The 8,945-nt window shown below is 38.0% G+C and overlaps 1 long non-coding RNA gene across 1 annotated transcript; it reads left to right on the top strand.

Moving 5' to 3' along the window:
* Positions 1 to 5,825: 5,825 nt before the first annotated feature.
* On the top strand, positions 5,826 to 7,345 carry LOC307025014. The gene is made up of 3 exons (XR_013804037.1): positions 5,826 to 5,975; positions 6,541 to 6,717; positions 6,837 to 7,345. It is a non-coding gene; the product is annotated as an uncharacterized lncRNA (long non-coding RNA).
* The last annotated feature ends 1,600 nt before the right edge of the window (positions 7,346 to 8,945 follow it).

Below are 8,945 nucleotides of genomic sequence, written 5' to 3'. Positions count from 1 at the left end.
CAACTGTGAAATGTAAACTGTGATCCTCTCAGGTAAACATCCGCCCAGGGAAAAATGGGATCCGCCCAGGTTAAACTGTGTTACGACTTCTTTGGCTATCTACCAGCGATCATGTTAAGAAAGACTACACACACATTTATCCCTTATAGAAACAGTATTCTGCAGCACTCGTCCAGATAAGATGTGACTGTTAACTCGTTTTGCAAAGATAGCAGCAGAAATGTCATTGCTGCATGTGCAGGAATAGTTATAGACTTTAAAATGCTGATGGGTCATATTGGTGTCGGCAAACAATATTAGGAATCCTCTATTCATACATAATATTCAGTGTGCATCGACATGAAAATAACAAAAAAAGTTCATGCTGGACTCAAACCCGAGTCACTTTCAACATAAAGGCATCATCATTTATTTTTTAAAACACAGATAACTTGATCTTTTTTATAACCTATTAATTAAATAAGTTATTTTTTCTTTTTATTCAAGTCCATATAACTGTCCGATAAAGAATATTATAAACCACAATCTCATATCTAATAGTAGCCTAGTATGTATCCATTTACGTGACCCTGTAACCCTCTATGTTTTATTTAGACTATGCGGGCCCGGCGCCACGAGGGGGCAAAAGGGGGCATTGCCCCCTCAGTTGTATTCTTTGCCCCCTCACTTTGAGCATCATTCATCCATCAAAAAGTACAATAAATGTCACAATTATAAAATAACTTTAAATAATGATTTCCCCCAATACACGTTACTATGTTTGGATCAGATATGTGGGCAGGCAGTCAAGCAATGTGTAAAAAAGCCTCAACCCCAAGTGAGCTTGTAGTCTTAATGTTAGCCTGTGTGCTACTGTAAACACAGTCGGATGGGTGACCAAAACATCTCCGTTTTCCGGGCAAAGTCCCCGTTTTCGGTGGCCGTACCCAGTTGAAACTCCCGAAAATGTTCCCGTTTTTGAATGTGCGTTAAAAAACATAGAGCAAGGTGAAATAAAATGTTACATGTCAGTAAAAACAGAGTAACAGTGTTGTGCCTTTTTGTAGCGTTAGCGTATTTCTTCTTCTACTACTTCTTCTTCTACCTGCTTTTTCTTCTTCTTCTTTTTCTTCTTCTACTTCTAATTCAATGTAACTGCCCCTGCGAAATATTGCAGTAGGGCCTGGCTCATTTCGTGGCATCTGCAGGCAGTGGCAAGTACTTCCGGCATCTGCCACAGAGGCCGCTACTCCGTGGTATCTGTGGCAAGTATATGCCACAACTTGCCGTGGCAACTATATGCCAAAACCATGCCACAACTTGCCGTGGCAAGTATATGCCACAACTTGCCGTGGCAAGTAAATGCCACAAGTTAAGAGAAGGTTTATGGTAGCTGCCTCTCGCCTTCCGTGGCAAATGCTGATATTTAAACCCGTATTTATCGCGTAAAATGTCGCTGTTTTGGCATGACTTTTTCGGCTGATCTCTACACAAGACTGATGATCTGTTACTGATGGTCCAATCTCTATTTTTCAAAAAGATTAAACATTATATGTTCTATAGATTTTACTTGGAGAACGTGGTTTGTTAAAATAAATAAACGTGCTATTTTTATGATAATACTCAAGATATATTATTAGTAAGTTGACATAAAGATCTAACATTGTTGACCAGAGGTGGGAAATAGGCTAACTTGTATACTCAAGTAGCCTACTGTACTTGTGATTTAGAAATAGCCTACTTGTGCTATAAGGATAAGGACAACCAAGCGCAAAGCCTACAAGCACTGAAAAGCTGGCAAGGGGAGACGGATGAGCATGACTCAGCGTTCTGTCAAGAACTCGAACAAAAATTGTTCGCCAGTTTCAAAACGCAATAAAAGGGTGGATAAAAAAGCATGCATTGTGTCTCGATTTTTAATATACTGTCATGATTGTCTTAACGGAATAACATGGTTTGTTTAGATTCACTGATATCAATATCTAATAAGAATAATCTGAAGCATTTAAATAAAAATGTTCAACCAGAATTAAAATATTAAACAACAAAACAGATACAATGACATTAATCTGTTTATTAACAACGAAAATAATACAAATTAAGTACATATGCCTGGATTTAAAATAACACATTTATACATGTGTACAATCAAATATAACTGTCCTTTGCTTCATTTATAAAATATAAATCTTAGCATCTCACTAGCAGTGGCAACTGCAATCAGTTACAGCTGCCCTAAGTCTGTAGCCAAGTCTAATAACACCATTGTACACGTTGCTGTGTTAATACAGATATTTATTTTTTAATTATTTGTCTTTACTAGTAACAATACACCTGGTTATCGTAGCAAGCAGTGGAAACTCCCCTCAAGAAGCGACAATTGCCAAGGTCTTGCGTTGCAACGCTCACTTGCCAATATTTCTTTTTTTTTTTACAATATAGGCCTATGTTTAGCCTACTATCATATATATAGCACGTTTGTTTATTTTTAGCAAACCAAGTAGGCTATTCCAAGTAAAATTGAATATAAATGATAATTTATTATCTTTTTGAAAAATAGAGATCGCACATCAGTCCTGTGATAGTCCAGCGACATTTTACACGATAAATACGAGTTTAAATATCAGCATTTGCCACGGAAGGCGAGTGGCAGCTACCGTAAAACTTCTCTTAACTCTGGCATCTTGTGGCAACTCCCATTCAGCATGCGCAAATGCCACGGCAAGTTGTGGCATATACTTGCCACGGCAAGTTGTGGCATATGCTTGCCACGGCAAGTTGTGGCATCTGTGGCATTTACTTGCCACGGCAAGTTGTGGCATATACTTGCCACGGCAAGTTGTGGCATCTGTGGCATATACTTGCCACAGATGCCACAGAGTAGTGGCCTCTGTGGGAGATGCCACAAATGCCAAGGCACATGCCACGGCGAGTAGTGTTCTAGTATGATAAATAAAATAACATTGTACCTTGAAATCCAATGCATTCGTTCATTTGACACGTTGGTGGTTTTAGGTAGGCTATACAGCGACCCCTGGCGGTTCTAGTGTGAAGTAAAAGTAGAAGTAGCCAACCTAAATGTTGGAATACTCTGTTACAAGTAAAAGTCATGCATTAAAATGTTACTCAAGTAAAAGCGCAAAATGATTAGCATAACAATATACTTAAAGTGCATATTACATGTTTTCATTATAATGATTGATCATGAAAGTGTTCTCAAAGCTGGTAAAGGTGCAGCTAGTTTTAATGACTTTGTATACTGTAGTAGGGTATCTTGTGAATTTACTCCAGGAGTAACTATAAAGTCTGATTTAAGACTTGATTATATGTATCATCATTAATCAGAATCCGTAGTAAGTAACTAAAGGTAGCGTATATATATAAATGTAGGGCAGTAGGCTACAATTACACAATTTACCTCTGAATTGTAGTGGGGTAAATAACCTACTACGTAACATACCATTTACATACTCAACTAAAGTACAAGTAGGCTATTTCTAAATCACAAGTACAGTGCTTGAGTATACAAGTTGGCCTATTTCCCACCTCTGGTCAACAATGTTAGATCTTTATGTCAACTTACTAATAATATATCTTGAGTATTATCATAAAAATAGCACGTTTATTTATTTTAACAAACCACGTTCTCCAAGTAAAATCTATAGAACATATAATGTTTAATCTTTTTAAAAAATATGATCGGACCATCAGTAACAGATCATCAGTCTTGTGTACAGATAAGTCCGATAAAGTCATGCCAAAACAGCGACATTTTACGCGATAAATACAGGTTTAAATATCAGCATTTGCCACGGAAGGCGAGTGGCGGCTACCGTAAACCTTCTCTTAACTCTTAACTTGTGGCATTTACTTGCCACGGCAAGTTGTGGCATATACTTGCCACGGCAAGTTGTGGCATATACTTGCCACGGCAAGTTGTGGCATGGTTGTGGCATCTGTGGCATATACTTGCCACAGATACCACGGAGTAGCGGCCTCCGTGGCAGATGCCGGAAGTACTTGCCACTGCCCGCAGATGCCACGAAATGCGCTTGCTGTCTCTCAAATATTGGACAAAATAAACTCGGCTAGTAGTGACAACTAAATCCAGAGTATTACAACAAAAGTGCTTTAAACGAGGTAAGTTACGAATTGATGTTCTCAATGGCCAAGTGTGGGATTGAATATTAAATTAGTTTAGATTAGATGTATTGTCCCAAGGGGACAAATAAGACAACTACAGATAGCACCACACATGATGGTTACTTGTTATTATATAGGGCTGCCTGTATGGATCAGGCTTTTGCCAAAGCGAGCCCTTTTACTATAATCATAATAATAATAATAATAGCTATTTATTATATAAACCGTATCGGTACAATTAGCGACATCTAGTGGCGGATTGTGGAACATTGATCTGATTTTTCTCATGGGAGTTAGACTCTAGAGACAAACCAGGGGACTTTATTTGTAATCTGTGTCTGTCCATTTGGTTTAGTATTTTATCTTATATTACAGTTTCTTTATATATTATTCACTTTCTTATGAAATGCCAGGTTTTAGGCCTTGGTTTGAACATTCAATCCTGAAAATAAAAAAATCAACCAGATTAATTGTTCTTTAATCCTGATATACAGTAGATAGTAAGTAAGTAAATCGGATAGGAAGATGAGTTAAGGGATAGAGGAGAAAAGGTTATGGTATAATCACAGAGCCTGTCAATTTATACATTGAGGAAATCAATATATACATTCAAATCAATGTTAGTCTGTTAACCAAAGTGCAGCAATCTGATAATGTACTATGTATTATTAAAGATCAGAGGAACAGAATAAAGAGCGGTAAATCCAGAATAAAAATAAGGAAGCAAAGAGATTGTAGAGCAGCGAGAAGGAAAAAAGCTTGGTGTGTCAATTTATGACATTGCCAGTATTTTTCATTGTTGTGAAAAAAAAGTCGCCCCTCTGATTTTTTAACAGCCCCCTCAGTCATTTCATACTGGAGCCGGGCCTGCTATGCATAACATAGGCGCACAGAGCCATCACAGTTTAAAACCATACGTTTTCCGTAACGTTTTTTAATCTTCATCTGTAATTATTCTCAGTTCATCAATCTGAAACTAATTTCTTTTAAACACTGTTTTAGGAGGAACCAACTTTCCTAACCATTAGGCTACCTTGTGCACCTTTCATTTGCACCATGTGATGGAGAGATCACATGATCATAGAAATGAAAGTTTCTTTACCTGCACTATCATGCTGGGAATAAAAAGTAACCCAAAGCAGACTTGACTGACACTGTGGGACTTCCACTGCCCCTAGGATGATAGATAACCAAATTGGCTCCTGTAGCTCTGGCTAAATGTGTATTATTCCATTATATCTGTCCTGTTCTTTACTCTGTTGTCTACTGCTGCCCTTTATCTGTTATGTTGTGTTCCTCCTCCTCCTCATCACTCTATTATCTGTCCATCTAACTCAGGGGAAGGAACTGACCCTTACCTTACTCCTGGCTTCACTAATCTACTAATTGTGTTGAGTGTGTGTGTGTGTGTGTGTGTGTGTGTGTGTGTGTGTGTGTGTGTGTGTGTGTGTGTTTGTGTGTGTGTGGTCTTTGTGTGTGTGTGTGTGTGTTTGTGTGTGTGTGTGTGTGTGTGTGTGTGTGTGTGTGTTTGTGCGTGTGTGCGTGTGTGCGTGTGTGTGTGTGTATTCATCGTGCCTCTGCTAATCATCTCCATGGACCAAGTGCCACTATGTTTATTGTTGCTAATATCAGCATGACTCGTTCGTAGCAGAGCCGGTCTAAAATAGCAGCAGCAACACAACTATAAAACCCCTCTTAATACTCACCCCACACACCCTAGCTGACCAGTTGGCAGTTCAGACGAGCTGCACTCTTTCCATGAGGGATTAGAATCTAACAAAGGAAAAGTTCTGAACAAGTCAAACGTCAAAGGGAAGATCTTCCAGAGGTTAACAGAAAAGTAGCAATAACAAGTGAGTAAAAGAAAGGTTTGTTGCTGTTGAACTATTCAAACATTTGGATTCCTTTATTTCTCACAATAATGTTTTTAATACTTTGTATTTACCCTAAACCATTGAAATGCAACAAAATGCATTTTGTGTGATTTGACATAAAACATAATGAGTATTAAATTAGATTAGAGAACAAGATGATTTTTAGCCCCAAGGTACATTTTCTTTCAGCACAAAACACCAGAAAACAAGAGAAAAACTATTTAAAAGTTGACAATCATACCAAATAAGGATGTAAGCAAACTGCATGGAGTCATTTATTAATAAGCACTAACTTTGCAAAAACTAATGTTGCAACATTATACCCAGTTAAGCTGAACAGTAGTATGTTAATCATACATAACCTTTGAGCTAGAGTTCCATATTTTTCTGTTCTCAGTTATTTGTATATTCATTTGTGTGTAAAATAAAAGTATGGATGTGTGGATGTGAAAAGAACTTCAAATGTTGCTATATCCTTCATTTAGAAGCAATACACATGGTGCAAATTTCTGCCTATACATTTAATCTGATCTCTTTTATCCAGACGGTAATCCAGAAAGGATTGGAGGTGGGTTTGGTTGGAGGCAGCAGGGATGTGCAGTGCGGCTGGTGCAGGTAGAGCGGAGCTGGAGTGCAGCGTCCTGGAAGAGGACTGGCAGAGAGGACAGAGATACATGGCTCACTGGCACAGCTTCACCATCGTGCCACAGCATCAGCAGAGGTTACTGACATTCTTCTCCACATCAACAGTTTCACACAGTTTAACTGGCATGTTTGTGACTATAATAAACTAACATGCTGTGAAAGAAATATAGATTTTATAAACAAAATCTCTTCCAGGCCAATTGTGATGGAGGCAGAACGCTCAGAAAAACACGGGGAGGCCAAGAGGCTCCTCCAGCGGTTCCTTTCTGGTGCCATGGGGCCGAAGTTGCAACAAGCTCATGTCATGTGCAAGCAAAGGAGCAAAGAGCTCTGCTTGAGAGGCAAATGAGAGGAAGACTGTTGGAAAGATGAAAACATGTTCAATATTTTAACAAAGAATTATAGTATACTACTGTATTATAGTTTTCAGTTTGAATAATTACTATGTATACAATACAATATTCTTGTTGTAGTATAAATTGTTTTGTTGGCTGAATTATGTCATTTAAAAATAATCAAAATGTTTATGTAATATGTTACATTTTTTAGTGATGTGAAAGGAAATTCGTTTTTACTGTTACACAGAGATTTCACTTTATAATGACAGTAGAATTTCCTTATATTTATGTCAAGATTAGCATAAGCATAGATTTTGTTATAGCAATGTGTACAGTTGAAGAAATTACGAGATTAAAAATAAATCTTCCATGTATTTAATATGGACTCGAATGGACTTTTCTGTTAATCTCAACATCAATGAATACATTTGAGGATTTCAACAGCTAAGTACTTCATATATTAGTTAGACGAAAATATATAATATGCCTACGTTTTTAAATGTAGGCTGCTTCATTATTTCTATATGCAAATAGAAATTATCCCAGCTTTTATTATCAAATTCCTGTCCAAAAACATAAACACTGACTGTTTGCAGACACAGAGGTGTGGCCAGGGAGATTTTAGCATTCTTTACATTTGCATTCCCCGGGAAAGGAAAACTCTCGACCCCCTTTACCCAGTCTGACTCTAGTTCTAATCTCCAAATATTCTAATTAAAAATAGATCCCCGTGCAGAAATCCACATCCAAAATATCTCATCTCCCTTTGACATTGTAATATTTTGGTTGTCTGAAGAGGGTCAGGGTGTGTGTGTCTTTGTTTATGTGTGTGTGTGCATTCTTGATTCTGGTTCAGCTGCCAGGGATGAGCGAGGTGTTAAGAGACTCCTGGGCAGAATACGTTTTATTTCTACATGGCTCCATTCCACATTGGTTCAGCTGCTGCTACGGGATATGCTAGGGATAGACGGAAAATTAATTCAATCAGGGGATGAAGCTCACTGTTGAGTCAGCTGGCCACTGTGGCTAGTGGTTTAAAAATTCACCAAGTAATTTGAATTGAGTGATACAAATAAATTGTCCCATTCCCTGTTACAGAAAAAAACATAATACTGAACATCTACTGTGAAGTAAGAAGATTTTCTATAAACCTAAACTTTAAATGTGTCTCCATAATGTACATATGTACTTACAAAATAAATAAATGCTGACTAATTAAATACATGTTAAATCCCCAAAAAGTTCTGCAACTCTGTTTGTCAAGGTTTTCTATAACAAATGTATTTTTAAATTTGCATTTTACTCAAACATGTATTTTGTGTCCTTCCTCTAACAAATTGCTACTTGTTGATTTTCTTAGTGAAACCTTTTTTATTTTGGAATATATTGACACAAAATAATAACAGCTTCCACAACAACCTCTCATTTTGAAATCATCTACTTTCGCCTGTCAACATGAGACTGTTCCTCTCCTTTGCTCCTACTATGCTCACCATTCCCCATCTCTCTGCCACTCTGTAATGAACATCATCAAAGTCAAATGGCCAAAAGGACATGGAGACAGATCTGTTTGTGTCTTTCAAACAAGGTTGCCTGAGATGAAACTGGTCTATCTTTTGCACGTTAAATGCCCTTTAGAGTGATTGTGGAGATATGGCGGACCTCTGAAAGGTGGGTGGAAGACCTGGAAGCCATGTGAGGAGTCCATTAGTGGCTCTATTGTTGGAGGAAGCCCCCCTGGTCTGATGGTATCAGCGCCTCAGGGCGGGGAACTTGAACAAAACAAATGCTATCAGGCAGCAACACGGGCCCAAAAACAGGATCTCTATCTCTGCCCATGATACTCAGAGTAGCCCAAAGCATTGACACACATCAAATGACACAGAGAACACCCACAAACACAAAATATATAAGGAGGCTGAATGTGGTAGAGGTGCACCTAAAGGCTGATCACTAAACGGACGTG

The sequence above is a fragment of the Notothenia rossii genome (assembly GCF_949606895.1).
Source record: "Notothenia rossii genome assembly, chromosome: 11".
Classification (NCBI taxonomy): domain Eukaryota; kingdom Metazoa; phylum Chordata; class Actinopteri; order Perciformes; family Nototheniidae; genus Notothenia; species Notothenia rossii.
The sequence above is the reverse complement of the archived record's forward strand: the minus strand, read 5'-3'. Positions and strand labels throughout refer to the sequence as shown.